General features: G+C 57.6%; 1 long non-coding RNA gene across 3 annotated transcripts in view; it reads left to right on the forward strand.

Annotated features, from left to right (window-relative positions):
• Positions 1 to 1,735: 1,735 nt before the first annotated feature.
• Positions 1,736 to 12,227, forward strand: part of LOC130340496 (uncharacterized) — a 42,964-nt gene continuing 32,472 nt past the window's right edge. The window contains exons 1-2 of one of the 3 annotated variants that reach the window (XR_008880595.1): positions 3,577 to 3,714; positions 7,896 to 7,994. This is a non-coding gene — a long non-coding RNA (uncharacterized LOC130340496). Of the gene's footprint in view, positions 2,151 to 3,576; positions 3,715 to 7,895; positions 7,995 to 12,227 lie in introns of those variants that run through there. The other 2 variants (XR_008880594.1, XR_008880593.1) reach the window with 2 other exon arrangements.

Here is a 12,227-nt window from a genome sequence, read left to right on the forward strand (position 1 = left end):
GCCGTATGGGTGGGTTGACACTGCACTTTTACGTATGCGTTTTATGTACTTACAAACAAGAAAAAAAAACGTAAACCGCAACGGGTGTTAAAAACGGACGCTGCTGTATGGGTTCACACTGCGCTTTTACGTAAGCACTTTAGATATTTGAAAACAAAAAACGTAAATGGTAATTGATGCTAAAACGGACGCTGCTGTATGGGTGGGTTCACACTGCGCTTTTACGTATTAGTTTTATATACTTACAAACGAGAGAAAAAAACGTAAGCGGTAGAGGATGTTAAAAGTGGACGCTGCTGTATGGGTGGGTTCACGCTGCGCTTTTACTTATGCGTTTTATACACTTGAAAACTGAAAAAATTTAAACAATAACGGGTGTTAAAAACGGACGCTGCTGTATGGGTGGGTTCAAACTGAGCTTTTACGTATGCGTTTTATATACTTAAAAATGAGAATAAACCTAGACGGTAATGAATGCTAAAAAACGGACACTGCTGTATGGGTGGGTTCACACTGCGCTTTTATGTATGCATTTTATGTACTTACAAACAAGAAAAAAATGTAGACGGTAATGGGTGTCAAAAAGGGACGCTGCTGTATGGGTAGGTTCACACTGCGCTTTTACGTATGCGCTTTATATACTTGAAAACAAAAATGGTAATGGATGCTAAAACGGACACTGCTGTATGGGTGGGTTCACACTGAGCTTTTATGTATGCGTTTTATATCATCAAAAATGGGAAAAAAAACTAAAATGGTAATGGATGCTAAAAAAAACGGACTCTGCTGTATGGGTGGGTTCACACTGCGCTTTTACTTATGGGTTTTATATGTATTTACAAGCGAGAAAAAAACGTAAACGGTAACGGGTGTTAAAAACGGATGGTGCTGTATGGGTGGGTTCACACTGCGCTTTTATGTATGCGTTTTATGTACTTACAAACAAGAAAAAAACGTAGACGGTAACAGGTGTTAAAAATGGATGCTGCTGTATGGGTGGGTTCACACTGCGCTTTTATGTATGCGTTTTATGTACTTACAAACAAGAAAAAAACGTAGATGGTAACAGGTGTTAAAAACGGACGCTGCTGTATGGGTGGGTTCACACTGCGCTTTTATGTATGCGTTTTATGTACTTACAAACAAGAAAAAAACGTAGACGGTAACGGGTGTTAAAAACGGATGCTGCTGTATGGGTGGGTTCACACTGCGCTTTTACGTATGCGTTTTATGTACTTACAAACAAGAAAAAAAACGTAGACGGAAACAGATGTTAAAAACGGACGCTGGTGTATGGGTGGGTTCACACTGCGCTTTGACGTATGCATTTTATGTACTTACAGACAAGAAAAAAACGTAGACAGTAAGGGGTGTTAAAAACGGACGCTGCTGTATGGGTGGGTTCACACTGCGCTTTTATGTATGCGTTTTATATACTTGAAAACAAAAACGTAAACGGTAATGCATGCTAAAACGGACACTGCTGTATGGGTGGGTTCACACTGAGCTTTTATGTATGCGTTTTATATAATTAAAAATGAGAAAAAAACATAAACTGTAATGGATGCTAAAAAGCGGACGCTGCTTTATGGGTACGTTCACACTGCGCTTTTACGTATACATTTTATATACTTGAAAACGAAAAAACTGAAATGGTAATGGATGCTAAAAATGGATGCTGCTGTATGGCTGGGTTCACATAGCGCTTTTGCATAACATATACATTTTAATAAAGAGATGCTGCGGACCCCATTCACTTCTATGGCCAGAGTTCCCTAATGAATACTTTTTGGGACATATTCGCTATTTTTAGCAGACTCCAAACAGGGGGAGGGCGCTGTTGATTTTGTTTGTCCATAGAAGTGGGGTCAGCTGCCCCGATTTACAGTATAAGTCAGCATCCGTTTTTGGAGAGGTGTTGATGGATACGATTAAACAGGAACGCAGTGTGATAAATTTGATAAACCAGCTCTGAAATATGTTCAGCACTGAAAGGGTGTTTGTGATTCCAGCTCTGGAGGGGGCGTGGCCACTTAATTAAGGACCCTTAAATACAGCTGATCCAGTGTGGCTCAGGTTTCCTGGAGGAGATGAGGACAGGTGTGCACCAAACTTTTGGAGGGAAATGTCAAGGAGCGTTTGTGGCCAAAGTAAGTGAACCTTGGGGTGTAATGGGGTGGAGGACACTTTGGCAGCATTTCCTGTGCTTTACTGCACCTCCATGTGCCAACAGTTATGGACACACTGGCCCCAGATGTTTGGTGCTCATTGTATTGGCGGCCATGTTCTTTGTTACTCACTTGGGCTGTGTTCACACCTTCGTGTTTTGAGAACTGCAGAGATGAATGCATAAAAATAACACAAGACTTTATAGCATTGTGCTTTATGAGCAGCAGTGAGAAAACAGTTTGTCATAAACAATGTGGTTAATGGGTTATCCAGGAATAGGAAACACACAGCCGTTTCTTCCATCACCACTCCTGTCCTCCGGTTGTGTGGGGTTGCAGCTCCTTTCCATTGAAGTGAATGGAGCAAAGTTCACTCCACCATAAGGCAGTGTTTTGCTGTCGGGGCATGCTGGGAGTTGTAGTTTAGCAACAGCTGGAGGTACTCTGGTTGGGAAACACTGCTATAGGCAGGAATGCTGGGAGTTGTAGTTTAGCAACAGCTGGAGGTACTCTGGTTGGGAAACACTGCTGTAGGCAGGCATGCTGGGAGTTGTAGTTTTGCAACAGCTGGAGGCACTCTGGTTGGGAAACACTGCTGTAGGCAGGAATGCTGGGAGTTGTAGTTTTGCAACAGCTGGAGGCAGTCTGATTGGGAAACACTGCTATAGGCAGGAATGCTGGGAGTTGTAGTTTTGCAACAGCTGGTTGGGACACACTGTCATAGGGGGAGATTTATCAAACCTTGTGTAAAGGAACAGGGATGGAGCAGTTGCCCATAGCAACCAGATTCCAGCTTTCTTTTCTAAAAAAAATAAAAGCTGGAATTTGGTTGTCATGGGCAACTGCTCCATTGCTCCACTGTACAAGGTTTGAAGAATGGACACTGTTGTATGGGGGGGGTTCAAAATCAATGCACCTGTTCTGCCTGTTTGGTCCTAAACAATCTGGTTATAGGTTATCCAGGAATAGGAAACAAACAGCTGGTTTCTTCCTCAAACAGCACCACTCCTCTCCTGAGGTGCTGTGTGGTATTGCAGTTCAGGTCCATTGAAGTAAATGAATGGAGCCAAACTGAATGGAGCCAAATTTGTAATTCCCTAAGGCAGTGTTTGCCAACCAGGAAGCCTCCAGCTGTTGCAAAACTACAACCCCCAGCATGCCCCGACACCTTAGGCTGTAGAGCAGTGATTCCCAACCGCGGTGCCGCTGCACACGTGTGTGCCGTTCGCCACTGGCCGTGGTGCCGCGGGATTTTGCCGTTTTTTATTTTTATTTTTTTATTTTTTTTAAATATCCCGCCCCGGCCTGCGCGCTTATGACTGGCGGCGCAGAGGGGAAGGGAAGCCTGCGTGCGCACTGCGCACACGGCGTCCCCTCCCCCCTCCCCACTGCGTCCCCTGCGTCCCCTTCCCCCTGCGTCCCCCTCCCCCTTCTACCTTGCGGTGCAGTGGGCCGAAAATGGGTCCCTGGATCGGAACGATCTTCACCTGCCGGACTCCCGTGCCTGCCGTGGACCTGCAAAGCTGCGTGGACCGGCTTGCTTAAGGTACTGTACCCTTTCCACCCCTCTGTTACCCCTGTCCAATCCCCCCACCCCCATCACCCGGGTCCACCGTATACCCCCCCCTGTCACCCATGTCCACCCCCCGTCACCCATGTCCACCCCCCCCTGTCACCCATGTCCACCCCCCCCTGTCACCCATGTCCACCCCCCCCTGTCACCCATGTCCACCCCCCCTGTCACCCATGTCCACCCCCCCCCTGTCACCCATGTCCACCCCCCCCTGTCACCCATGTCCACCCCCCCTGTCACCCATGTCCACCCCCCCTGTCACCCATGTCCACCCCCCCCTGTCACCCATGTCCACCCCCCCCTGTCACCCATGTCCACCCCCCCCTGTCACCCATGTCCACCCCCCCTGTCACCCATGTCCACCCCCCCCTGTCACCCATGTCCACCCCCCCCTGTCACCCACCCCCCCCTGTCACCCACCCCCCCCTGTCACCCACCCCCCCCCTGTCACCCACCCCCCCCTGTCACCCACCCCCCCCTGTCACCCACCCCCCCCTGTCACCCACCCCCCCCTGTCACCCACCCCCCCCTGTCACCCATGTCCGCCCCCCCTGTCACCCATGTCCGCCCCCCCTGTCACCCATGTCCGCCCCCCCTGTCACCCATGTCCGCCCCCCCTGTCACCCATGTCCGCCCCCCCTGTCACCCATGTCCGCCCCCCCTGTCACCCATGTCCGCCCCCCCTGTCACCCATGTCCGCCCCCCCTGTCACCCATGTCCGCCCCCCTGTCACCCATGTCCGCCCCCCTGTCACCCATGTCCGCCCCCCCTGTCACCCATGTCCGCCCCCCCTGTCACCCATGTCCGCCCCCCCTGTCACCCATGTCCGCCCCCCCTGTCACCCATGTCCGCCCCCCCTGTCACCCATGTCCGCCCCCCCTGTCACCCATGTCCGCCCCCCCTGTCACCCATGTCCACCCCCCCCTGTCACCCATGTCCACCCCCCCTGTCACCCATGTCCACCCCCCCCTGTCACCCATGTCCACCCCCCCGTCACCCATGTCCACCCCCCCGTCACCCATGTCCACCCCCCCCTGTCACCCATGTCCACCCCCCCCCTGTCACCCATGTCCACCCCCCCCTGTCACCCACCCCCCCCTGTCACCCACCCCCCCCTGTCACCCACCCCCCCCTGTCACCCATGTCCACCCCCCCTGTCACCCATGTTCGCCCCCCCTGTCACCCATGTTCGCCCCCCCTGTCACCCATGTTCGCCCCCCCTGTCACCCATGTTCGCCCCCCTGTCACCCATGTTCGCCCCCCCTGTCACCCATGTCCGCCCCCCCTGTCACCCATGTCCGCCCCCCCTGTCACCCATGTCCGCCCCCCCTGTCACCCATGTCCGCCCCCCCTGTCACCCATGTCCGCCCCCCCTGTCACCCATGTCCGCCCCCCCCTCACCCATGTCCGCCCCCCCTGTCACCCATGTCCGCCCCCCCTGTCACCCATGTCCGCCCCCCCTGTCACCCATGTCCGCCCCCCCCTGTCACCCATGTCCGCCCCCCCCTGTCACCCATGTCCGCCCCCCCCTGTCACCCATGTCCGCCCCCCCCCTGTCACCCATGTCCGCCCCCCCCTGTCGCCCCTCTGTCCGCCCCCCCCCTGTCGCCCCTCTGTCCGCCCCCCCCCTGTCGCCCCTCTGTCCGCCCCCCCCTGTCGCCCCTCTGTCCGCCCCCCCCTGTCGCCCCTCTGTCCGCCCCCCCCTGTCGCCCCTCTGTCCGCCCCCCGCCTGTCGCCCCTCTGTCCGCCCCCGCCGGTCGCCCCTCTGTCCGCCCCCCCCGGTCGCCCCTCTGTCCTCCCCCCCGGTCGCCCCTCTGTCCTCCCCCCCGGTCGCCCCTCTGTCCTCCCCCCCGGTCGCCCCTCTGTCCTCCCCCCCCGGTCGCCCCTCTGTCCTCCCCCCCGGTCGCCCCTCTGTCCTCCCCCCCCGGTCGCCCCTCTGTCCTCCCCCCCCGGTCGCCCCTCTGTCCGCCCCCCCCGGTCGCCCCTCTGTCCGCCCCCCCCGGTCGCCCCTCTGTCCGCCCCCCCCGGTCGCCCCTCTGTCCGCCCCCCCCGGTCGCCCCTCTGTCCGCCCCCCCCGGTCGCCCCTCTGTCCGCCCCCCCCCGGTCGCCCCTCTGTCCGCCCCCCCCGGTCGCCCCTCTGTCCGCCCCCCCCGGTCGCCCCTCTGTCCGCCCCCCCCGGTCGCCCCTCTGTCCGCCCCCCCCGGTCGCCCCTCTGTCCGCCCCCCCCCGGTCGCCCCTCTGTCCGCCCCCCCCGGTCGCCCCTCTGTCCGCCCCCCCCCGGTCGCCCCTCTGTCCGCCCCCCCCCGGTCGCCCCTCTGTCCGCCCCCCCCGGTCGCCCCTCTGTCCGCCCCCCCCGGTCGCCCCTCTGTCCGCCCCCCCCCGGTCGCCCCTCTGTCCGCCCCCCCCCGGTCGCCCCTCTGTCCGCCCCCCCCCGGTCGCCCCTCTGTCCGCCCCCCCCGGTCGCCCCTCTGTCCGCCCCCCCCGGTCGCCCCCTCTGTCCGCCCCCCCCGGTCGCCCCTCTGTCCGCCCCCCCCGGTCGCCCCTCTGTCCGCCCCCCCGGTCGCCCCTCTGTCCGCCCCCCCCCCGGTCGCCCCTCTGTCCGCCCCCCCCGGTCGCCCCCTCTGTCCGCCCCCCCCCGGTCGCCCCTCTGTCCGCCCCCCCCCGGTCGCCCCTCTGTCCGCCCCCCCCGGTCGCCCCTCTGTCCGCCCCCCCCCCGGTCGCCCCTCTGTCCGCCCCCCCCGGTCGCCCCTCTGTCCGCCCCCCCCCGGTCGCCCCTCTGTCCGCCCCCCCCCGGTCGCCCCTCTGTCCGCCCCCCCCGGTCGCCCCTCTGTCCCGCCCCCCCCCCGGTCGCCCCCTCTGTCCGCCCCCCCCCGGTCGCCCCTCTGTCCGCCCCCCCCCGGTCGCCCCTCTGTCCGCCCCCCCCCCGGTCGCCCCTCTGTCCGCCCCCCCCCGGTCGCCCCTCTGTCCGCCCCCCCCCGGTCGCCCCTCTGTCCGCCCCCCCCCCGGTCGCCCCTCTGTCCGCCCCCCCCCGGTCGCCCCCTCTGTCCGCCCCCCCCCCGGTCGCCCCTCTGTCCGCCCCCCCCCCCGGTCGCCCCCTCTGTCCGCCCCCCCCCGGTCGCCCCTCTGTCCGCCCCCCCCCCCGGTCGCCCCCTCTGTCCGCCCCCCCCCGGTCGCCCCTCTGTCCGCCCCCCCCCCCGGTCGCCCCTCTGTCCGCCCCCCCCCCGGTCGCCCCCTCTGTCCGCCCCCCCCCCGGTCGCCCCTCTGTCCGCCCCCCTGTCCGCCCCCCCCCGGTCGCCCCTCTGTCCGCCCCCCCCCGGTCGCCCCTCTGTCCGCCCCCCCCCGGTCGCCCCTCTGTCCGCCCCCCCCGGTCGCCCCTCTGTCTGCCCCCCCCGGTCGCCCCTCTGTCCGCCCCCCCCGGTCGCCCCTCTGTCCGCCCCCCCCGGTCGCCCCTCTGTCCGCCCCCCCGGTCGCCCCTCTGTCCGCCCCCCCCCGGTCGCCCCTCTGTCCGCCCCCCCCCCGGTCGCCCCTCTGTCCGCCCCCCCCCCCGGTCGCCCCTCTGTCCGCCCCCCCCCCCGGTCGCCCCTCTGTCCGCCCCCCCCCCCGGTCGCCCCTCTGTCCGCCCCCCCCCGGTCGCCCCTCTGTCCGCCCCCCCCCGGTCGCCCCTCTGTCCGCCCCCCCCCCGGTCGCCCCTCTGTCCGCCCCCCCCCGGTCGCCCCTCTGTCCGCCCCCCCCCGGTCGCCCCTCTGTCCGCCCCCCCCCCGGTCGCCCCTCTGTCCGCCCCCCCCCGGTCGCCCCTCTGTCCGCCCCCCCCCGGTCGCCCCTCTGTCCGCCCCCCCCCGGTCGCCCCTCTGTCCGCCCCCCCCGGTCGCCCCTCTGTCCGCCCCCCCCCCTCTACGCCCCCCTGTCCGCCCCCCCCCCCTCTACGCCCCCCTGTCCGCCCCCCCCCCCTCTACGCCCCCCTGTCCGCCCCCCCCCCCTCTACGCCCCCCTGTCCGCCCCCCCCCCCTCTACGCCCCCCCTGTCCGCCCCCCCCCCTGTCCGCCCCCCCCCCCTCTACGCCCCTCTGTCCGCCCCCCCCCCTCTACGCCCCTCTGTCCGGCCCCCTCGGTCACCCATTTAAAAAAAGTTCGGCGCCTAATAGATTTGTTTTGCAGGTTTAACGGTGAAGAATTGTGTGTGGAAGAAATCGTGATGATGGCCTGGACCAGATGGAGAAGAGAAGGCAACATTGCAAATTAGAGAAGACGTCATTGGTGAGTTGCTGTATAAAGCAGCACTTTAAACTACATACCACTGATGGATATAGTGCATTGCATTTTTTACCATTCTCCACCCCCCCCTTTTTTTTTTTTGTTTTTTGCTCGTCAACCTCTGTAGCGGTGCCCCGCGGATTTTTTTTTTTTTCCAGGTGTGCCCAGACCCGAAAAAGGTTGGGAAACACTGCTGTAGAGAAATGCTGGGAGTTGTGTTTTAGCAACAGCTGGAGGCAGCCTGGGTGTGGAGCACTGCTGTAGGCAGGCATGCTGGGGGTTGTAGTTTTGCTAAAGCTGGTTGGAAAATACTGCCATAGGGGGAGATTTATCAAACCTTGTACAAAGGAACAGTGAGTGGAGCAGTTGCCCATAGCAACCAATAAGATTCCAGCTTCCCTTTCTGAAAAATGAAAGCTGGAATCTGGTTGTCATGGGCAACTGCTCCATTGTTCCTCTGTACAAGGTTTGAAAAATGGACGCTGCTGTATGGGTGAGTTCACACTGAGCTTTTGCTTTGGTGTAAGGTATGCAATTAACCCCTTGGGGACGGAGCCCATTATAACCCTAAGGACGGGAGCATTTTTTGCAATTCTGACCACTGTCAGTTTAAGCATTAATAACTCTGGGATGCTTTTACTTTTCATTCTGATTCAGAGATAGTTTTTTTCATGACATATTCTACTTTGTTAGTGGTAAATTTTTGTCGATACTTGCATCATTTCTTGGTGAAAAATTTCATTTTTCTAAGGCTGGGTTCACACTACATTTTCTCCCATACGGGAGCGCATACGGCAGGGGGAGCTAAAACCTCGCGCTCCCGTATGCCTTCGTATGCGCTCCCGTATGTCATTCATTTCAACGAGCCGGCCGGAGTGAAACGTTCGGTCGGCTCATTTTTGCGCCGTATGCGCTTTTACAACCGGACCTAAAACTGTGGTCAACCACGGTTTTAGGTCCGGTCGTAAAAGCGCATACGGCGCAAAAATGAGCCGACCGAACGTTTCACTCCGGCCAGCTCATTGAAATGAATGACATACTGGAGCGCATACGAAGGCATACGGGTGCGCAAGGTTTTAGCTCCCCCCTGCCGTATGCGCTCCCGTATGGGAGAAAACGTAGTTTGAACCCACCCTAACTTTGAAGCTCTCTGCTTGTAAGGAAAATAAACATTCTAAATATTTTGATTCACATATACAATATGTCTACTTTATGTTTGCATTATAAAGTTGACATGTTTTTACTTTTGGAAAACATCAGAGGGCTTAAAAGTTCAGAAGCAATTTTCCAATTTTTCACAATTTTCAAAATCTGAATTTTTTTAGGGGCCAGTTAAGTTTTGAAGTGGATTTGAAGGGCCTTCATATTAGAAATACCCCATAAATGACCCCATTATAAAAACTGCACCCCTCAAAGTATTCAAAATGACATTCAGTAAGTTTGTTAACCCTTTAGGTGTTTCACAGAAATAGCAGCAAAGTGAATTCAAAATCTTAATTTTTTACACTCGCATGTTCTTGTAGACCCAGTTTTTGAAATTTTACAAGGGGTAAAAGGAGAAAAAGCCCCCCAAAATTTGTAACCCAATTTCTCTCGAGTAAGGAAATACCTCATATGTGTATGTCAAGTGTTCGGCGGGCGCAGTAGAGGGCTCAGAAGGGAAGGAGCGACAATGGGATTTTGGAGAGTGAGTTTTGCTGAAATGGTTTTTGGGGGCATGTCGCATTTAGGAAGCCCCCTATGGTGCCAGAACAGCAAAAAAAAATACATGGCATACTATTTTGGAAACTACACCCCTCAAGGCACATAACAAGGGGTCCGGTGAGCCTTAACACCCCACAGGTGTTTGATGACTTTTCGTTAAATTCGGATGTGTAAATGAAAAAAAAAATTTTTCACTAAAGTGCAGGCTTTCCCCCCAAATTTACCATTTCTACGAAGAGTAATGGTAGAAAAATCCCCCCAAAATTTGTAACGCAATTTCTCCCGAGTACGGAGATACCCCATATGTGGCCCTAAACTGTTGCCTTGAAATACGACAGGGCTCTGAAGTGAGAGAGCGCCATGCGCATTTGAGGCCTGAATTAGGAATTTGCAGTAGGGGTGGACCCGCTTACAAGGATGGGGCTTGTCTCGACCAAAACCCTACAGCAGTGTCTCCCACAGGGTGCCTCCAGCTGCTGCAAGACTCCCAGCCTGCCAGGACAGTCTATGGCTGTCCGGCAACACTGGGAGTTGTGGTTTTGCCACAGCTGGAGGCGCCGTTTAGGAAACCTCCGTATGAGACATTTTTCATTTTTACTGGGGGGGGGGGGGGGGGGGGGGGGGGGGCGCGACGTGTAAGGGGGTGTATGTCTAGTGTTTTACTTTTTATTTAATGTAGTGTAGTGTTTTTAGGGTACATTCACACAGGCGGGGGTTCACAGTAAGTTTCCTTGAAGGAAACCATCTGTAAACCCACCCGTGTGAATGTACCCTGTACATTCACATGGGGGGTGGGGGGCGCCCCAAGGGGGGGGGGGGGGCACCCCAAACCTTCAGCTGTGGCAAAATGACAACTCCCAGAATGCACTGACAGACCGTACATGCTGGGAGTTTTAGTTTTACAACAGCTGTAGGCACACTGGTGGGGAACCACTGAGTTAGAAAACAGACTCTAGCTCAGTGATTCCAACCCATGTGCCTCCAGCTGTTGCAAGACTACAACTCCCAGCATGTACGGTCTGTCAGTGCACTCTGGCAGTTGTAGTTTTGCAACAGCTGGAGGCACACGGGTTGGAACCACTGAGTTAGAAAACAGACTCTAGCTCAGTGTTTCCCAACCAATGTGCCTACAGCTGTTGCAAAACTACAATTCCCAGCATGCCCGTACAGTCAGGGATGCTGGGCGTGTAGTTCTGCAATATCTGGCCCTTCAGATGTTGCAGAACTACAACTCCCAGCATGCCTGGACAGTCTGGGCATGCTAGGAGTTATAGTTATGCAACAACTGGGGAAGAACAGTGGCCTCCAAACTGTAGCCCTCCAGATGTTGCAAAACTACAACTCCAAGCATGCCCCGACTGTCCAGGCATGCTGGGAATTGTAGTTCTGCAACATCTGAAGGGCCAGATATTGCGGAACTACACGCCCAGCATCCCTGACTGTCTGGGCATGCTGGGAGTTGTAGTTTTGCAACATCTGGAGGGCTACAGTTTGGAGACCACCATATAGTGGTCTCCAAACTGTGCCACTTTCGATGTTGCAAAACTACAACTCCCAGCATGCCCAGACAGCCTTTGGCTGTGTGGGCATGCTGGGAGTTGTAGTTTTGCAGCTTTTAGAAGGCCACAGTGAAGATCACTTATCGCGATCTTCATTGCAGCCTTCTCAGCCGCACTTTCCGACCCCCGCTGCTCGTGCCGCTGCTCCAGGATGCCGCCTCCGCCGCCTCCTCCGGTCTGGGTAAGCCGGGCCATGTCTCCCACCTCGCCGCCCGTGTTCCCCCCGCTCTGTACCGACTTCGATCGGTGCGCAGAGCGGGCCGAAATGAACTCTAACCCCCCGCCCCCCTCCTGCCATTGGTGGTCAGCCTGACCGACCAATGGCAGGGGATTGGAGGGGGTGGCAACATTGCCACCTCGCTCCTATGCTTTAGGCTGGTCCGATCAGTCTTATTTTCCGGGAGATCGGGTCACCAGTGACCCGATTTGACCGGATCGCGGCAAATCGCAGGTCTGAATTGACCTGCGATTTGCTGCGATCGCCGATATGGGGGGGGGGGGGGTGTCTCAGGACCCCCCTAGGCATTGCCACGGGATGCTTGCTGATAGATATCAGCAGGCATCCCGGTCCGATCACCGCCCGGCGAGCGGCAGTGATCGGAAATGCCGAGGGCGTATGGATACGCCCTCTGTCCTTAAGTGACGGGACGCGAGGGCGCATGCATACGCCCTTCGTCCCCAAGGAGTTAAATAGAAATAAAACATATACGTAAAGACCTCCTCATGACCTCGATCGCAGTCATTGGCCGGTAAATTTTGACATGCGAATCACGGCGCTCACGGGCCAGTTTGGCTTCCAGGGGCACGGAAGATAAGGATGATGTAAATGTCTCTGAAAATGTCAGAGGGTCAGCCTGTGATTTTTCATGTGACAAATTTAGACACAAAAAAAGTCTAAATGGTTTGATTCCCCTTGGAGAGAGTGTTAGGGGAAAAATATACCCTCTAGCTGTTGCATGACTACAACTTCCAG

Source organism: Hyla sarda, unplaced genomic scaffold (genome assembly GCF_029499605.1).
Source record: "Hyla sarda isolate aHylSar1 unplaced genomic scaffold, aHylSar1.hap1 scaffold_593, whole genome shotgun sequence".
NCBI classification, from domain to species: domain Eukaryota; kingdom Metazoa; phylum Chordata; class Amphibia; order Anura; family Hylidae; genus Hyla; species Hyla sarda.